This window comes from Babylonia areolata, chromosome 24, assembly GCF_041734735.1.
Source record: "Babylonia areolata isolate BAREFJ2019XMU chromosome 24, ASM4173473v1, whole genome shotgun sequence".
Lineage (NCBI taxonomy): Eukaryota > Metazoa > Mollusca > Gastropoda > Neogastropoda > Buccinidae > Babylonia > Babylonia areolata.
The window spans coordinates 2,812,138-2,832,137 of record NC_134899.1 but is presented as its reverse complement, the minus strand read 5'-3'; the positions used below and the strand labels follow the sequence as shown (position 1 = coordinate 2,832,137).

The window sequence follows — 20,000 nt, the reverse complement described above, 5'->3', positions numbered from 1 at the left end:
TCCCCCGCACAACAGGCAGCACACGCACGTTCTCCATGAAGGTTTTGTAGTATTCTCTGTGATGTAGTCTACGCACATTGAAGTTCTCGAACGACAAGTAGAACAGGTAATTGTTCCAGTATGGTATCGCATGTCCGATTGCCTCTTTTGCAGGTCAGGTTGCCGCAGCGACCGAAGATGTCCACAGGGATGACCTTCCTCAGCCTCTTGACGTACTGGTCCCCGCTTGCTTTGCACGTTGCAGTGAGATGACATCCACGCCAACAACTTCCGCTTCCGGCGCTTCAGGCTGAGCAGATGAGCCGTGGGAGGCACGGACTCTGCTCTCTTCAGGTAGCCCACGGGTTCGAAGATGTCGGAGTCCACACGGAAATTCCACGTCCAGTTGAATTCCTGGAAAAAGAAAACGAAAAGGAATGAGAAATGAAGGGGTGTAATTTTAAAACATGTGCAGGTTTGCTCTGACCCCGTTATGTGTGGTGGTTTTGAATTTCCACAAGTAAGAACCCTAGTGCTTTGTGTTGAGTGTCCTCATTACCAGTTCTCCACAAGTAAGAAACCTAGTGCTTTGTGTTGAGTGTCCTCAGTTACCAGTTTCCACAAGTAAGAACCCTAGTGCTTTGTGTGTGTGTGTCCTCAGTTACCAGTTTCCACAAGTAAGAAACTCCTAGTGCTTTGTGCTGGGTGTCCTCACTTACCAGTTTCACAAGTAAGATTCCAGTGCTTTGTGTAGGCTGTCCTCACTTACCTGTTTCCATTAGTAAGAATCCTAGTCTGTGGTGTCCTCACTTACCACTTTCTACAAAGTAAGAATCCTAGTGCTTTGTGTTGGCTGTCCTCACTTACCAGTTTCCACAAGTAAGAATCCTAGTGCTTTGTGTAGGGTGTCCTCACTTACAGTTTCCACAAGTAAGAATCCTAGTGCTTTGTGTAGGTGTGTCCTCACTTACCAGTTTCCACAAGGTAAGAATCCTAGTGCTTTGTGTAGGGTGTCCTCACTTACCAGTTTCCACAAGTAAGAATCCTAGTGCTTTGTGCTGGGTGTCCTCACTTACCTGTGTCCACAAGTAGAATCCTGGTGCTTTGTGTTGGGTGTCCTCACTTACCAGTTTCCACAAGTAGAGTCCTAGTGCTTTGTGCTGGGTGTCTCTCACTTACCAGTTTCCACAAGTAAGAATCCTAGTGCTTTGTGTAGGGTGTCCTCACTTACCAGTTTCCACAAGGTGCAGTGGTCAAATGGTCACAGCGTTGGATTCTCGCCCGAGTTTCTAAGTTCGATCTCCGCTCGCACCTCGAGGATTAATGGCGAAGGTTTTTCCGATCTCCCAGCACATCATATGTACAGATCTGCTAATGCCTGAACCCTCTTCGTGTGTGGTGGCGTGTCCATCGAGATCGAAGATGACCATCGTTGTCATCCAGGGAGGGTGGTGGTGGGGTGTGGGGGGGGGGGGGGGAGGATGCTCATGAATCTATCTGTGAATGCGCAGATGGCTGAATAGTCCAATCTGCACACGAAATGTTCGCTAACAGTTGGGGCAGACAAAGACAGGCATATCATTGTCAGGGAGCTTGTTTGCCCGCGACTTTCTGGCCTGCCTCTTCTGAACAGCTGCAGCAGTCCTGTTGGCCTCGCACAACTTGGCGCCTTTGTGCACAGCAGCGCGCCATTTGTCACGGTCCACTGCAGATTCCTCCCAGGAGTCAGGGTTGATATCAAACGCTTTAAGAGAGACTTTCAGAGTATCTCTGAAGCGCTTCTTCTGACCTCCGTGTGATCTCTTCCCTTGTTGCAGCTCGCCATAGAAGAGCCTTTTGGGCAGCCGATGGTCTGGCATGCGCGCCACGTGTCCAGCCCAGCGAAGCTGGGACTGCATCAGGATGGTGAAGATGCTGGGAAGGGTGGCTTTTGCGAGCACCTCTGTGTCTGGGGTCCTGTCTTGCCACTTGATGTTCAGTAGCTTCCTGAGGCATGTTGTGTGGAAGTGGTTCAGCTTCTTGGCATGTCGTTGGTACACTGTCCAAGTTTCGCAGGCGTACAGTAGTGTGGGGAGAACTACTGCTCTGTAGACCTTTAGCTTGGTCTCAAGACTAATGCCTCTTCTGTTCCAGACATTTGCACTGAGTCTGCCAAAAGTTGCGCTTGCTCTTGCAATCCTGACGTTCACTTCATCGTCGATGGTCGCATTTCGTGACAGTGTGCTGCCAAGGTATGTGAACCGCTCCACCGCACTGAGTCTCTGACCGTTGACTGTGATGTTGGGCTCAACGTAGGGCTTTCCCTGGGGCTGGCTGATGGAGAACTTCAGTTTTCCTCGTGCTGATGGTAAGGCCGAAGTTCCTGCTGGCAGTGGCAAACTTGTCGACGCTGAGTTGCATGTCAGCTTCAGATCCAGCGTTGAGGGCACAATCATCAGCAAACAAAAAGTCTCTGATGATGTCTGTCATGACCTTCGTTTTTGCTTGAAGCCTTCTGAGGTTAAACAACTTGCCATCTGTTCGGTACTTTAGGCCGATTCCAACATCGCCATCTCTGAAGGCATCAGTAAGCATTGCAGAGAACATGAGGCTGAACAGCGTTGGAGCCAGGACGCAGCCTTGCTTGACACCATTTGTGACAGCAAAAGGAGCAGATGTTTCGCCATTGTCCTGGACTCGAGCCTGCATGCCTTCATGGAATTGGCTGACCAAGGAAATAAATTTCCGAGGGCATCCGTACTTGGCCATGATCTTCCACAGTCCCTCTCTACTCACGGTGTCGAAGGCCTTAGTGAGGTCGACATAGGTGGAGAACAGATCAGCATTTTGCTCCTGACATTTCTCTTGCAGCTGCCTTGCAGCAAACACCATGTCGGTGGTTCCGCGCTCTTTCCGGAATCCACATTGGCTCTCAGGCAAATGACCTTGGTCAAGGTGTGCTGTGAGGCGGTTTAGTAGGATCCTGGCAAGTATCTTGCCTGCGATGGAGAGCAAGGAAATGCCCCGATGGTTATCACAGGCTTGCCGGTTCCCCTTTCGCTTGTACAAGTGAATGATAGATGCATCTTTGAAATCCTGGGGGATCGTCTCTTCTTTCCACATGAGTGAGTACAGCTGATGGAGCTTCTCAGTCAGCACAGTGCCTCCATCCTTGTAGACCTCTGCTGGTATGGAGTCTGAGCCAGGTGCTTTGCCACTGGATAGCAGACGGATTGCTTTCTGGGTCTCAAGAAGTGTTGGCGGATCGTCCAGTGCTTCGTTGATGGGGACTTGTGGGAGACGGTCTATGGCTTCATCATTTATGGAGGAAGGGCGATTTAAGACACTGTTGAAGTGCTCAGCCCAGCGTTCGAGAATTTTCTCCTTCTCGGTGATCAAGGTATTCCCATCTGCACTGAGGAGGGGGGATGATCCTGAGGATGTGGGGCCGTAGACTTCTTTTAAGGCATCATAGAACCTCTTCATATCGTGCCTGTCAGCATATCCCTGGATCTCATCAGCTTTGTCACTCAGCCACTTATCCTGCATCTGGCGTAACTTTTGCTGAACAGTTCTGCGGATGGCATCGTACGCATCCTTTTTTGATGTGGACTTTGGGTTGCTCAGGTAGGCTTGATGCAGACGGCGTTTCTCATCCAGAAGCTGCTTGATTTCATCACAGTTTTCATCAAACCAGTCTTTGTGCTTTCTGGTCATGGGTCCCAGGGTCTCTGAAGCTGTACTATAGATTAGCTCACGCAGGGTCCTCCAGTCAGACTCCACATTCTGGTTGTCCAGAGAGGCGGATTCCAGACGATCTTCCAGCAGCTCCACAAAGGACTGTTTGATGGTGATGTTATTCACCTTAGCGATGTTGAGCCGTTTTGGAGCCTTCTGGCCTTGGGGGCGTCTCTTGGGCTGGATTCGAATATTCAGCTTCGAGACTACAAGGCGATGGTCTGTCCAACACTCGGCGCCGCACATGGTCTTTGTTACACGTACATCTTGCCTATCCCTTTTCCTGACGATGACGTAATCGGTGAGATGCCAATGCTTTGAGCGAGGGTGCATCCATGACGTCCTGTTACGGGTAGGGAGGCAGAAAACTGTGTTGGTTATCAGCAGTTCGTGCTCTGCACAGTCTGAAGCAAAAGCAATCCATTTGGGTTGCAGTGGCCCACACCGTGCTTTCCAATCACTCCATCCCAGGAGATGTAGTCAGAGCCAACTCTAGCATTGAAGTCCCCAAGAATGATGAGCTTGTCTGCTTTAGGGATAGCAGCAATGACAGAGTGAAGGTCCTCGTAGAACTTCGCCCTCACTTCATCCGGGTTGGTCATGGTTGGGGCGTAGGCACTGACAATGGTGAGGTGCTTCTGGCCAGATGCCAGTGGGAGTTTCATGGTCATAAGCCTATCGTTGACTCCCTTTGGGATTCCAGCTAGCTTGCTGACAAGTGCTGTTTTTACTGCAAAACCAACGCCAGCCTCACGTCGCTCTTCGCTTCCTCGTCCACTCCAGAAGAAGGTGTAACCAGATCCCCGTTCACAGAGCTCGCCTTCGCCTGCAAGCCGAGTCTCACTCAAGGCTGCGATGTCAATGTTGTATCTGGCGAGTTCGGATGCAACTAGTGCCGTTCTCCTTTGGGGTCTGTCCGCGTTGTCTCTGTCCAGGAGAGTCCTTATGTTCCAAGCACCAATGGTGAGAGGAACGATCCTTGTTTTTTTCTTTTCTTTCTTTTTGTTTCGACCGCTGATGTAGGGTCCCCGCCAGCCGCGGTATTCTGGCCAGGGTGATATGGAGCAGGCAATTTTTAGGGCACCTTTTCTAGCCCCTTCCTCATGCCAGGGAGGTGAGCAGTGCATTCCTAAAGAGGGCTGCTCAGACGCTCAGACGGCTGCCGAGCTCCATCGCTGCTCCTGTCGACGAAGAACGACCCTATGGCCTGAGCCGCCTGCGTGCAGGTCTGCGGCTGCGACTGCCAGTGTACCCACACCTGTCGTTTCGTCGCTCGCCTGTCGCCACATGACTTGGGGGTGATGAAATGAAGGATGAAAGGTCATTTGGATGACTGATGACTTGCGCGATGAGTTTGTTTAAAGTGAAGAGGAGTTGCGCAACGTCGACCTCACTCTCTCGTCCGGGTCCACCAATTTCCAGTGGCAAGACTAAGTCGAGACGACTGGAGGATGAGCACGGATGCAGTGGATGACCAAGATATCCTTTCGGTGTCTCATCTTGCTCTCTGCACTCCACAGTGCGTTGCTGTAACCACCTTCCTCTCCGTTGAACCGATAGGTTTCTTCCGCAGATTCTGCCGGATCCAGACTTCGCATGCATGGGTAGACACACCCCGGGGGCCAACTGCATGTGGCATGCACACAGCACAGTGGAGCTAGATGGCCGTCGGTGGCTCCGACACCCTTTTATGGATCTCCATAAGGGTGTCTAGCCACCCGCCTCACCAGTCCCGGAAGGGAGCAGTGGGAGTGCCGGTTTAGTCGCCGGCAACCCGACCCTGAACAGGTTGTACTGGATTACAGGTTACCAGTAGCAGATCTAATGACCTGACCTGACACCCTTATATGCACACAGAAGATCAAATACGCACGTGACAGATCCTGTTATCGATGTCAGCGTTCCGTAGTTTAAGAAATCATGAACATACCCACCATGCAACCCCCACCCCCAACCCCTCGAAAACAGAGTTTGGCTGCCTACATGGCGGGACAAATAAATGAACCGGTCATACACGTAAAATGTTACATGTCTGTGTGACTGAGTGTGTGCGTCACTGAAACCAGATTGAATGACACAGGAAATGAATGATGAGCGCACAATGGCAGCTGTCAGCGGGCTCTACCCAGGTCTGGTGTGGAAATGACTCCGTGTTTGTAAAACGCTTAGAGTTTGGATTTTGACGGAATATAAGTATTCATATGATAAAGAATATTTATGGGTGCTTCGGGGGAAAGCTTGGGTATGGATTTCTAATGACATGGGAGAAGTCTAAGATTCGTTGGGTGTGTATTGTTAAACGACAGCATGCAGTGTGGAGAGTTTAACGATTTATGACACAGTTATGTGTTCTTAGATGTTGTCAAGTACCTTTTTTTCATCTCTTTGAATAATGAATCATTCACACGTCTGTTATATTCTGTTTTATCTTGGTATTGTGGATAGTCTCTGATGTGTGCATTTTACATATTTATAGTATTGTGAGAAGTACAAAAAAGTATACTGAAGAGATAAAGTGCACGTGTGACGTCATAGTATCTCTAGCCATGTATGGGTAACTTTTGCAGTGTTCAATTTTGCGGTTCATATTGTCATATTGTCGATATTATATAGTCAATAATCATTATCATCATCGCCGTTAACTTGACGTACCTTGTTCCAGGTGGTGTGTTTGTAGACGTCCCTGGTGTAGTGCGGCGACTCCATGGTCTGGAAGACGAAGGTCTGGTTCGCGTGGTCCCGAAGCAGCTCGCTCTTGAAGGGTTCCGCGTGCAGCACCACGGCGTCAGCAGTCACGTGGTCCGCCTTGTAGTTGAAGGACAAGGAACAGTCGCTGACCGGGCAGTGGCTGAAGGGATCGTTCTCCTTGGCGTAGTTCGTCATGTGGGACGGCGCGTTGTACCACACCACGCGCTTCTTGCCGCGGACAGCGGAAGACTTCCCCCCTCCTCCTCTCCCTCCTCCCTTTTCCCCCTCCGTCTCCGGCCAGCTGTACTGGGAGGGCGTCTCTCGGAGCACGGGCGAGCGGAAATCGCGAAGGTAGGCGCTGACGAAGGAGAGGTAGGCCGCCACGCTGGAGAAATTCCCTTCCTGCTTCTTCACGAAAGCTCGGAAAGATTCAGAGTCGATAAAATCACCTTCTTCTATTACGTCGTCCTGATTCTGAGCTGGATTGTACAACGGAAGCCGCGGCGCGACCAGGAGACGGGAGGAGAGCGCTGAAAGGTTGGCGGCGAGACTGAGAGGAGTGGGGGTGAGGTTCCAGACCGCGTCAAACCGCCGGGAGAACAGGGAGGTGAAGACGAAGCCCGTGGTAAAGGCCAACAGAACGAAGAGGGTCACTTTGGCTCTGTGCACCTTCCAGCCGCTCTTCTTCTGCTTCTTGGGACTCCTGTTGGTTCCTCTGCCCCAGCCATCACCGCCACCACCATCATCAGCCCTGGACAGCCCGGGGCCGGCGGTGGCTGTTCTGGAACAGTGAGGAAAGTACAGAAACATTTCCGCGTCAATAGAATAGGATGACTGACGTTCTTCATGTACAGGAAAAGAACAACAACAACAAACAAATGCTTGATTAAAGAACACACACACACACATATGTGTGTGTGTATATATATATATATATATATATAAACACACACACACACACACACACACACACACACACACACACACACCACACACACACACACACACACACATTCAACATTCAGAGAGAGAAATATAGACCCAGAAACAGAGAAACAGGGTGACCGACGGAGACAAGGACAGACAGGGACAGAGACAGATAGATACAGAGACAGACAGTGGCAGTAGAGACAGAGATACAATACACAACAATACATTGGTATAGGAATACGGATGACAGCAGAAAAAGAGAGAACGACAAACACTATGTTGAAGTATAAAATTTCCTGTATGTTTTTTTTTCTTGTGGTTATATCTGTGTAATGATTCATGCATGTGTTCACTTACGTTGAACTGGGTATCCATGTGTCCTGTGAATCAGCGGTCTGCTTCAAAACGTGGTCACATGAGCAAACGTAGTGATGTTTTTCTTTGGATGGATTTCTGTTTATTTATCTACGTCGACGGTTTTCAATTTAGAGATAATAAACTTCTCTGGTATCTTGTATCCTGTGCTACAACGCGCAGCAAAGAACAGGGCTCAACGCTCCGCTTCCCAGGCCAACAGCAGTAACAGCTGCATTACCAATGGTTTCTCCATTACGATGGGAATTCATTTACAACCTCGTCTTCTATGAAAGATATGACCATCAAACTAGGAGCCAAGAGGTCACTGGCTCTTAGTGCTGTAGCCTTGGGGGCTAGTTGGCCTTTGGGGTCCTTCCCAACGCCGACTGTCCTAAAACCCTCTTGGCCGAGAGAGTGGGGATGTAACTTGTGCAAGACACTCTTCACTAAAAATCCAATTCTAGCCCAGACAGTCGGGACGGCGGCTGTATTTCAGCCGCCTTTCTAAAACAATCTATTTGGCATAAAATAATGACATTGTTTGATAAATTTGCAATATTTAGGATGATGGAGTCTCCCGTCGGTCCGACGGATGAGTAGGCAGGCAGGCTTATCTGTCGGTGTGTGTCCTCATATGGGAGAAGAGGCCGATTCTGGATGCGCAGCACTTCCCACAGGTGTTGCAAGGGAAAACGTCTCCAGAAGTTGAGCCCTGCTTCCTTCGCTCACGCTTCTCCTTAATGGCCAGCGTTCTCTTGTTTTCAAACGTCTTTATGCCACTAGAGCACAGCATCCTCCAGCGAGAGCGGTCAAGGGCATCAGTTTCCCAGGAAGCGATGTCTATGTCACAGGCTTTGAGGTTTGTCTTCAAGGTGTCCTTGAAGCGCTTGCAGGGTCTTCCAAGTTCACGGTGGCCTTCCTTCAGCTGGCCATACAAAAGCATCTTCGGGATCCTGCTGTCTGTCATGCGGACAACGTGTCCTGTCCAGCGTAGCTGGCACTGGATCAGCAGGCTTTCGATGCTGGGCAGGCCGCTCCTCTCTAGGACCTGGAGGTTGGAGACCCTGTCTTGCCACTTTATGCCGAGGATCTTTCGTAGGCATCTCTGGTGAAACTGCTCAAGTTGTTGAATGTGACGGCGATACGTCGTCCATGTTTCACAGCAGTACAACAAGGTGGTCAGCACAACAGCTCTGTAGGTTTTGATTTTGGTGCTGAGCCTGATGCCTTTGTTGTTCCACAGCCTGTTGTTGAGTCTGCCAAAGGCGGAGCTGGCCTTGGCGATGCGCAGCGTCACTTCTGCATCAAGGGCTCCGTTGCTGCATAGGGTGCTGCCCAGGTAGCAAAACTTGTCGACTGACTTGATCTCTGTGTCATCGATCTTGATTGCAGGTGGGGGGGGAGGCACTGGCGTTCTGTGAGCTAGCTGGTTGGTACATGGACTCGGTCTTGCTGAGGCTGATGGTGAGTCCAAAGCGCCTGCAGGAGGTTGAGAACCTGTCCATAATGAACTGCATGTCCTCATGGGTGTGTGCAGCAAGCGCGCAGTCATCAGCGAAGAGGAACTCTCTCAACAGTGCCTCAAACACCCTGGACCTGGCATGGAGTCGCCGCAAGTTGAAAAGTTTGCCATCTGTGCGAAACTGAATGTAGATGCCCCGGTCACAGTCTTGGAAGGCGTCAATCAGCATGGCAGAGAAGAGAATGGAGAACAGTGTGGGTGCCAGGACGCAGCCCTGCTTCACTCCATTTACCACAGGGAACGGATCCGACATGTCAGTATTTTCCTGTACTCTCGCCTGCATGCCATCGTGGAAAGACGCAATCAGCTGGATTAGGCTCTCTGGGCAGCCGAACTTTAGGAGGATCTTCCACAGACCACGGTGGTTCACCGTGTCAAAGGCCTTAGTCAGGTCTACAAAGACCATGTGGAGCTCCTTGTTCTGCTCACGGCACTTCTCTTGCATCTGGCGTACGGCAAACACCATGTCACATGTTCCCCTGCCTGAGCGGAAGCCGCTCTGTGCTTCAGGGATGACTGTGTTGGAGACATGGTCAACCAGTCTGTTCAGTATGATGCGGGCGAAGATCTTGCCGGCGATGCAGAGGAGAGAGATTCCACGGTGGTTATCGCAGGATGTTTTGTTTCCCTTCCGTTTGTAAATGTGGACAATAGAAGCATCCTTGAAATCCTGGGGGACCTCCCCTCTCTCCAAGATAGACTGGAACAGGGCGGTCAGCTTGTCTGTCAGCACCTCGCCTCCATACTTGTAGATGTCAGCCTGGATTCCATCCGCTCCTAGGATGAATGTGCAATACGACATGCGCAATGCTAGCGTTCATGTCTGTAAACATATCTATATTTATGATTACGACGTAATAATTATCACAAGAATGTTTGAAAGCGATTATAAGAAATTGTTTTATATGGAAAACATGTTTTATTGCTCCTGCTTAATCAAGTAATACTTCGTGTTATTTTCCTCTGTGTGTGTGTGTGTGTGTGTGTGTGTGTGTGTGTGTGTGTGTGTGTGTGTGTGTGTGTGTGTGTGTGTGTGTGTGTGTGCATGTGTGTGTGTGTGTGTGTGTGTGTGTGAGTGTGTATGTGTAGGCTGATTGTCTGGTTTTGTTTTGGCACACCCGATGCAATTTATTTGTGTGAGTTATACAGTTATTCTTTTCTTATTTTCTCCTCTGCTGCACTGATGGGCATAGTAGGATACGACTGACCATACCACATACAATACAGTACAGTACAATACAATACTATACAATGCAATATAATGCAATACAATACAATGCAATGCAATACAATACAATACAATATAATACAGTACAGTACAATCAGTACAATGCAATGCAATACAATACAGTACAATACAATGCAATGCAATACAGTACAGTACAGTACAATACAGTACAGTACAGTACAATACAGTACAGTACAGTACAGTACAATACAATACAGTAGAGTAATAATAATAATAATAATAATGGTATTTATATAGCGCTGAATCTTATGCAGAGACAAATCAAAGCGCTTTTGCACCAGTCATTCACACGCATGCATAACTCTAAAACTGTAGAAACTAAAAGACAAGGAAGAGGCAGGCAAGGGGGGCTATTTTGGGAAGAGGTGGGTTTGAAGGCCAGACTTGAAAGAGCTGAGTACAATACAATATAATGCAATGCAATACAGTACAATACAGTACAGTACAATACAGTACAGTACAATACAATGCAATACAACACAATGCAATGCAATACAACACAATACAATGTAATACAACACAATGCAATACAATACAACACAATGCAATGCAATACAACACAATGCAATACGTCTTCATTCATCAATTTGCAAATCCAGTGTGTACCCACAGCTTTGTCACCCACATGCACACTGCACAATAACCCAGCCCACAGCTAAACCCAACACACACACAGCATGACAGTTTCAGTTTCAGTAGCTCAAGGAGGCGTCACTGCGTTCGGACAAATACATATACGCTACACCACATCTGCCAAGCAGATGCCTGACCAGCTGCGTAACCCAACGCGCTTAGTCAGGCCTTGAGGAAAAAAAAATAAAAAAAAGGTGAATAAATAATAGATAAATGCATAAAAAAGATTTTGAAAAAAAAGAGAACATATACAAAGATAAATTAATACACACAAGTAATACAATACAGCGAGTACATCCCCCCCACTCCCATCACACACACATGTTGTATTGTACTGTACTGTGTATCGTATTTTACACTGAGTGTAATGGCGGACAGTTCAGGCAACCATTGCTCGACTGCAGAAAAAAATAACAAAAGGATGGCGTCTAGTGATGAAAGACTGACCATTTCATCTGTTAAAACGAAAACGAAAACAAAGGGAATAAAACTATACGCAGTGAGTAGTGGAAGAAGAATCGGAATTTTTACTTATTGGAATTTGGCTGCCCAGTCAGTCAACGGGCATCCTAAGGCCAGCCACAAAGGCTGTGGAACAATGGCTGAGGCCAAAGAGGCTATGCGGCTGGCTGGTCACGCCAACCCACTAATCTACTGCGAGCACGCGGCCATGACAATTATCATGGACACAGACCCGTCAGAGGTGAGTAAATTGACGCGAGCCGGATAAGCCGAAACTGATAATCAACAAAAAGAAAATGAACATGGAACTGTCGCAAGTTCTCAAAGCGATGTAGTAAAGCTCAGCTAACGCAAAGGAAGTGGACCTGCCACAATTGAACTTATTGCTGAGGGAAAAGGTGAGTTTTGAGACGAGATTTAAAAGATGCGAGGGAATCAGAATGACGGAGGTTATCAGGTATTAGGAAAAGTGATATTGTTTCAAGTGCTGTGGTATTACTGTTGGTGTTGGGCGTTGTGTTATGTGGAAGGTGCACTGGCTTGTGCTGTGTGTGGTACGGGCGGTGAGAGTGGTGTTGTGTATGTGTGTGTGTGTGTGTGTGTGTGTGTGTCTGTGTGTGTGTGTGTGTGTGTGTGTGTGTGTGTGTCTGTTTGTCTGTGTGTGTGTCTGTGTGTCTGTGTGTGTTTGAACGTGCTTTGGTGTTTGGCTGGATGTCTATGTAGGTTATGGATTTTTTTTTTTTCATTCTGTGTTTAAATGTCTGTTTTACTAGTCGGGTTTCACGCTGTGCAGTGCAGTTGAGCACGTTCTGCATGAGGGGTGCGGTGTGGATTGGATCATTTGTTATCACTTTCCATGCAGTGTCTTGTTTTCAGTTTGCCGTCTTTGTTTCTTCATTGCATCAACCTGCATATTTCAATGGATCTCTCACACACACACACACACACACACACACACACACACACACACAGATATATATATATATATATATATATACATATATACATATACATACATATTATATATATATATATATATATATATATATATATATATATATATATATATATAATGCTTTTTCTTAAATTTGGAACTATTGTAATTGTAAAGCTCTCTGAGCAAAAATATTTGATTAGGTGCTATGTAAGTAAACTTATTATCATTAATATTATTATTATCACTATCATCATCATCATCATCATCATCCTTACCTGTCGTGGCTGGTCATGGTGCCTGACGAGTGGCCGAACTGTCCAGAGGACGAGGAGAAGGGGAGCTGCCGTGACCCCCACTGTCTGACCATGGTCCGAGAGTCTGACCCATGTACTGACCGCCCAGTCCTGCAACACACTGTCTCTCTTTCACTGTCTGATCATTGTCCGAGAGTCTGACCCAGGCACTGACCGCCCAACACACTGTCTCTCTTTCACTGTCTGACCATTGTCCGAGAGTCTGACCCAGGCACTGACCGCCCAACACACTGTCTCTTTCACTGTCAGGGAGGTCACTGTCACAGCTCGCCGATCGGCCCATGTACGTCTCAGCAACGACAAACGTGGGTTCAGTCAATATAAAAAGTCATCCACGTTCTCGGAAACTGAGCGGGCAAACTTTTTGACAGCTAAGAGCTTTCTCAAGTTAGAGGGTGAAGTTCTTTGATGACACTCCCTCCCTCCAGGTTGCACCTGGGCCGATTAAAGTGTCTGCTGTTCATCCGGCTTGCCTCCTCTTAAAGTCAACCATCTGGATTGATCATCGAGTAAGAAAAGGCGTTAAAACTAAATGCATGTGTTTCTCGCCTCCAGGTTGCACCTGGGCTGATTAAAGTGTATGACAGTTTCAAAACAAAACTGACCTAAAAAAAATAAAAATAAAAAAAGTCCGTTGGATGATACCACAGACGTCCACCATTCTCTCTGTCCAGACTCACTTTCTACTAAGCTACATTCTAGCCAGAGATAACGGCTGTTCACGGAAATACTATATCTTGGCCTGGGGAATGATTTTGAAAAAAAAAAGAAAAAGAAAGAAAGAAAAAAGGACGTGTAAAAAGTGTGTCGGACAATAGCTGAGTGGTCCACCATTCACTCAGTCCAGACACACTTTCCACTGACAGACCATCCAGCAACACACGGGACACGTTTTCAGCTCTAAACTAACACTAGAGGGTAGAGAACTGTCGCACAAATGAACGGACATCGGACGCCAGTCCACTGGTGACACACGACTCGCGCTCCCTGACGTGGTCGGAAATCTGTTTCTCAAAGAAAAAACAACAACCATGGTTTCGACACGACTTGCAACATAAAAAAGGTAATTTGTTATATCCAAGTTTCAGCTTTTGGGGAAGAGTGTAAGCGTTTGAAGTCAGTATCATTCAGTGATGAAGATTTCAAAATAATCAGTTTTTGAGCTCGTCTCTGCGGATTCAGTAACGGGTTCAGTATGTTTTTGCTAGCTTAATCCCAAATTGTTGAAGCACAGATAATTTACGATTCAATATAAAAGACAAACAAACAAGGAATGGACTACTATCATTTTACTAGTCTGTCCTCCAGGAATAGGCTATCAAAGGCAGCCACTGACGGGCTTGACACAGGTGTACATACCAACCAGAAAGTCCTATGCTCTGCTGGAACGGACTATAAAAACAACGGAACCGTCACGCACCTGAGTGGCACTCGTGATTTTTTGCTCTGCGACAACTTGACCCAACAGGACAAACACTCAACTGCCAGTCTGCGTTCGTTGACATAATGATTTAGGGTAGGTAGCTCACTGGGTGGGTGTAGGGTTTGTGTGTGGGGAGGGTGGGGGGTGGATGAGACTGTTAAGTGTAGGGCGGTTCAGGGAGAAGGCTGTGTGTGTGTGGGGGGGGGGGGGGGGGGATGGGACTGTTAAGTGTAGGGTGGTGCAGGGAGAAGGGTGTGTGTGTGTGTGTGGGGGGGGGGGGGGATGGGACTGTTAAGTGTAGGGTGGTGCAGGGAGAAGGGTATGTGTGTGTGTGAGGAGGTTTGCGGGTGGATGAGAATGTTAAGTGTAGGGTGGTGGCAGGGAGAAGGAAGGTGGAGGAGAGGGAGGAATGGGGGTGAGAGGGGGTGGATTGGGAAATGATCAGTGGTGGGAAGGAAGGATGGAGGTGGGTGGGTGGTGGCAGGGAGGTTGGAGGTGGAAGTGGCTGTCCGTCTGTTTGCCTGTCTCTGTTTCTCTGTCTGTCTGTCTGTCTCTCTAAATCTGAGGAAAGCTTTTCGTATTTTGATTCGTGTTTGTAATGTTGTTATCATTGATATTCTCTCTCTGTCCGTCTGCCTGTCTGTCTCACTCTCTTTCTTGCTTTGTTTGTCTGTCTGTCCATCTTTCTGTCTTTGTCTCTGTCTCTTTGGTTTCATCCGTCTGTCTGTCTGTCCGTCTGTCTCTACTTCTGTGTCTGTCTCAGCATCTGTCTTTTTCCGTTTCTCCGTCTCTGTCTCTCTCTGCTTCTCTGTGTCTTTTTTTTTTTCATTTTTTATCTCTCTCTCTCTCTCTCTCTCTCTCTCTCTTGTTTTGTCTGTATGTCCCTCTACTGGTTTGTCAAAGCAACATTTAGATGAAAGGGGAGAATGTGTAGCTCGATACAGTCATTTACTTTAATAGAAGAGAAGATTTGATAATAATGAGCTCATGAGAACGCCTGTATATATTTACGAGAGGTTTTAACTCAGTACGGCCAGTCCTCTCTTCTCCTCTACACAGACCCCTCGGATGTCCAGTGGGTGTCTGAATGACCCAACCTTTAGCTTCCGTCGTCAGAACTGTGGTATTCTTTGTCAACATTCACCTCTTCAGTATAAGAGCGTTCCGCTTGCAATATTTTGATGATGGTAATTGGGATGAAACGCTGTTAACGTCGTCTCTTTCGCCGTTCGTATGGAGAGAGTTAAGCAATCTTTTCATAGCCGCATCACTGCATATTGTTGCACAGTCATGTCGGGTTGGATGTAGGCATGAGAAAATAAGTTATGGGTATGTTGATCAAAGGAAATGTTAATACTCATATTCAGTAGAGCTGAAATATTTTTCTCAATAATTCCTTGCATAAAGTAGACACACAGACCGTATTTGCTGAAATGTCATTGAAAATTTTGTTTGATGTTTTTCGAGAGGTTTGGATAAGGTGGGTGATACTGATGTGGGTCTATAGTAAGGTAAGATGAATCCCAAGATTTAAAGACAGGTAACACCTAAACATTTCTGAAAGCCTGTGGATGGCAGTTTTTCAATGCAGGAGTTAGAGATGTACGAACGTGTTCAGAGATGACAGGTACAAAGTTTTACTGTCTACGCCATCTAAACCTCGGGACTTGGACTGTCTGTTTTAATGAGCATGATTCCCTGAGCACATCATGTACACTGATGTATGTTAACTGAAGGTTGGATTGTACTCTTTCGGCATCACGGCAAAAAACATTTGAGCAAATGCAAGTCATTGGACTCTGTGTTATCGACCCTGACAGTTCTTTCTGCGCCAGTTGTAAAGTGGTTATTTAGATTTCCACCTGACACCTCATTTCCAGAGGGAGCAAATACTGTTGTTGTTTTTCCAAGGCAGTTCATTCATAGCTTTCTGAATGGATTTTGTGTCTTTTTACAGATATTGTCAATTCATTAGAATTATTTTGGGCAGCCCGTTTCATTGCTGCCCCGTTTCTTAAAATCATCATGTTTTCCTGTAGTTTTCAATAATGAATCATGAGCCTTTATTTCTGTGTTAATATCTTCTGTTAACCATGGAGAACCATCATCATGTCTGAGAGAGAGACAGAGGGAGAGAGAGGGAGAGAGAGAGAGACAGAGACAGACAGACAGACAGACAGACATCACAAGGAGAGAGAAAAGACACTGGAGGAATAAAAACAAAACAAAAACAACAACAACAACCAAAAAAAAAAAACCCACAAAAAACAGACAAATTCAAACACTGGATCAACACTGAAATGACACAGTCAAAGGTACTGTCCACTGACATAGAATGATACAGAAGGAAATAGCCAAAGGATTATGTGTGAATGGAGAAACAAGAATGTAGAAAACCATGTAAAGGGAGAGAAGAAAAAGGGAACTGGAAAACAACAGCAACAAGAATGACAACAACAAGAATAATAACAACATGCATAAATGCATAAACGTGCAAACTAAAGTGGGAAAACTGGGTTGATGGCCCCACATGAAAGAAAGCAAGCAAGAAAGGGTGACACGCGCTCTTCAAGACACACACATCACAAAGCAAGCTCTGAGCCGGTGACAGGGCAGTCTGTCACTTGTGACACCAACACTGACGGGTAAGATGGAAAAGCTTGAAATGTTTTTTTGGACTCGACAATCTTAAGTTATTCACTGTACCACGGATATCCAGCGAGTTTCGATTCCTAAAACGAAGTCGTGACGGCTGTTCTCAGCGAGCTGGGAGGAGCAGCGCCAGGTAAAATGTGCTATCGTTGTGACGCTGTATGCGCCAATCGTCTGGGACGCTTCATAGACAGCAGAATTTAAAAAAAGAAAAGAAAAAAAAGAAAGAAAAAAGAAAGAAATTGGTACATATGCACAGATTAATTAAATTTTTCCACATTATTCACCATGTATCAATATCAACCAATGTGGCACGTGAAATTATGTTTCATTCGTCGATTTTTGAAACGCGTTTGATTTTGTTGCATGCACATACACAAAGTTGTGAGAGAAAAAAACTCTGGAGAAGAGAGACGTTGATGGGAAAATGCACCGTACTGTCACAACCAGTTACAACATAATAAAAGCAAGAATTAGAGTCAGAGGCGAACTGAGTGATTCATTTATGTTTCATGTGGGTTAAAACAAGGGGAAGTATGTTGTCCAGTCCTTTTCTTTGTCCTTACAAATGGATTGGCAAAAAGAATAACTCAGAAAGGTGAAAATGCAATTCAGCTTATTCCTGATAACTTAGAAACTTTTATGTTTGTTGATGATGATTGTTATCTTGCCTTCCGACTCAGTAACAGGCCAGCAGAATCAGTTGAACGTTCCGCACAACACAGCTGAAAGAATTGCCCTGATTGCTGATTTAGATACATCGAGCGTTGTCGACAATGGTGTTTATACCTTTGGGGTAAAACTGCCTACGATCTTTTTCAAACTCTTCGATTTTCCGGCCAATGTTTACTTATACGGCAGAGGTAAGGAAAATTGCTCCAAATGTTGACATTGTAAAAAAGGCGCATCTTTTTTGCATTGGAAAGATACTTGGAATGTTGTATAAGAACACCTAACCTCGTGGTTCATGGAGAATTAAGTATGTTCCCACTGTACATCAGTTTCAACCTGTATCAAATACTGACCAAGAAATTTATGATGCCGCTCTATCACTTACCCCACGAAGCGTATAATGACAGAAAGGAATAGATGGGCGTTTTTCTCATCTACTTTTTCTTATATGAATTTGGTTTTGGAAAAGTATAGGAAAATCAAAGGGTCGGAAATGACCATGTTTGGCCATGTTTCTCCTCTCCTTCAGTCTCTCCACTGGTTGCCTGTTTCTGATCGAATAGACTATAAGCTATCCACTCTGACCTTTTCTGCAGTCAACGGATCTGGCCCCAAGTATCTTTCTGAACTCCTCCATATCTATACCCTGTCTCGCCAGCTCGGTTCTTCCTCTGATACTCCACTTCTCAGGATACCTCACGTCAGAAGTAAGACCTATGGACACAGATCGTTTTCTTTTCAATCGCCAAAGACGTGGAACAAGCTCCCTGATAACCTCCGTCATTCTGATTCCCTCGCATCTTTTAAATCTCGTCTCAAAACTTTTCCCTCGGCAATAAGTTCAATTGTGGCAGGTCCACTTCCTTTGCGTTAGCTGTGCTTGACTATGTGTGTATAGATATGTACGTGTACATAACTACATGCATGTGTATGAATGTGTATTGTGTGTGCGTGTGTTTATGTAAGTTTGTGCCTGCCTATGTGTGCGTATGTGTTAGGGTAGCTGTTAGATACTCATGTATGTTAAAATGTATGTATGCAGTGTGTGTGTGTGTGTGTGTGTGTGTGTGTGTGTGTGTGTGTGTGTGTGTGTGTGTGTGTAGTCACATTTTGGTGTGTGGAACAAGCTCCCTATGTGTGTGTGTGTATGTAACATAGATGTAATGATTTATGTTAACAAAAGCGTTTTTGTAAAGCACCTAGAGAAGATTTCTGGATAGTGTGCTACATAAGTATCCATTATTATTATTATTATTATTATTAAATGAAACATGATTTTAAAAGCCTTGAGAAACAAGCTAGTTGATGAATACGAAACACAGTGGTCTTCTGATATGACGCACAGTGAACGTGTCCTATTTCATAATGAATATGACATTTAAAAGCGATCAGATTTTATCCCCATACTTTGAATATTAAATCATGTGCAAGCCGGAGTCACATTCATTAGAATTCGAGTAACTGTGTGCCAACTATTTGTTCATAAAATGCGTTTCAAACGAAACGTATCAGAAGATCAGTTGTTGTGCCCATTTCGTGAATTTCACACCGAAACTGAAACTCACTGAGTATCACAATGTCCAAACTGCCAAGGATCAATAGAACAGTATATCACTTCCAATTAGGTTTACCATAACTTTCCACCACATCGTGAGCTGACAATATTATTGGCAGCAAATGTAAACTATAGTCTTGCTCTGTTCCTCGATAAAGCTTTTCTAGTTTTAAGTGCAATCAGTAATTACAATGTGTGTGTGTGTGTGTGTGTGTGTGTGTGTGTGTGTGTGTGTGTGACGTCATACAATGGCGGCAGGAGCAGGCGAAATATCTTCGGTCTGCTGTATCAATGTGCTGCATGGCGTCACGCGTGTGATGACTGTCCTCGAAAACCAAGCGTGCAAGGTTCCAGACTGCAGGCCCAGAGGGATCATGGGTTCTGGACATAACAGGAAGGCCCCACAGATCATAGGTTCTGGGCATAACAGGAAGGCCCCACAGATCATAGGTTCAGGACATAACAGGAAGGCCCCACAGATCATAGGTTCTGGGCATAACAGGAAGGCCCCACAGATCATAGGTTCAGGACATAACAGGAAGGCCCCACAGATCATAGGTTCTGGACATAACAGGAAGGCCCCACAGATCATAGGTTCAGGACATAACAGGAAGGCCCCACAGATCATAGGTTCTGGACATAACAGGAAGGCCCCACAGATCATAGGTTCAGGACACAACAGGAAGGCCCCACAGATCATAGGTTCAGGACACAACAGGAAGGCCCCACAGACCATAGGTTCAGGACACAACAGGAAGGCCCCACAGATCATAGGTTCAGGACATAACAGGAAGGCCCCACAGATCATAGGTTCAGGACACAACAGGAAGGCCCCACAGATCATAGGTTCAGGACATAACAGGAAGGCCCCACAGATCATAGGTTCAGGACATAACAGGAAGGCCCCACA

At 46.3% G+C, this 20,000-nt stretch overlaps 1 pseudogene across 1 annotated transcript in view; it reads right to left on the bottom strand.

Moving 5' to 3' along the window:
- The window catches only part of LOC143299131 (uncharacterized), a 13,518-nt pseudogene extending 42 nt beyond the window's left edge, over positions 1 to 13,476 (bottom strand). The window contains exons 1-3 of the transcript XR_013057478.1: positions 12,750 to 13,476; positions 6,349 to 7,165; positions 1 to 393 (exon numbers count right to left, since the gene is read on the bottom strand). The exon at positions 1 to 393 is cut by the window's left edge and continues 42 nt beyond it. The product of XR_013057478.1 is annotated as an uncharacterized LOC143299131 (transcript). The remainder of the gene's footprint in view (positions 394 to 6,348; positions 7,166 to 12,749) is intronic.
- Between the last annotated feature and the right edge of the window lie 6,524 nt (positions 13,477 to 20,000).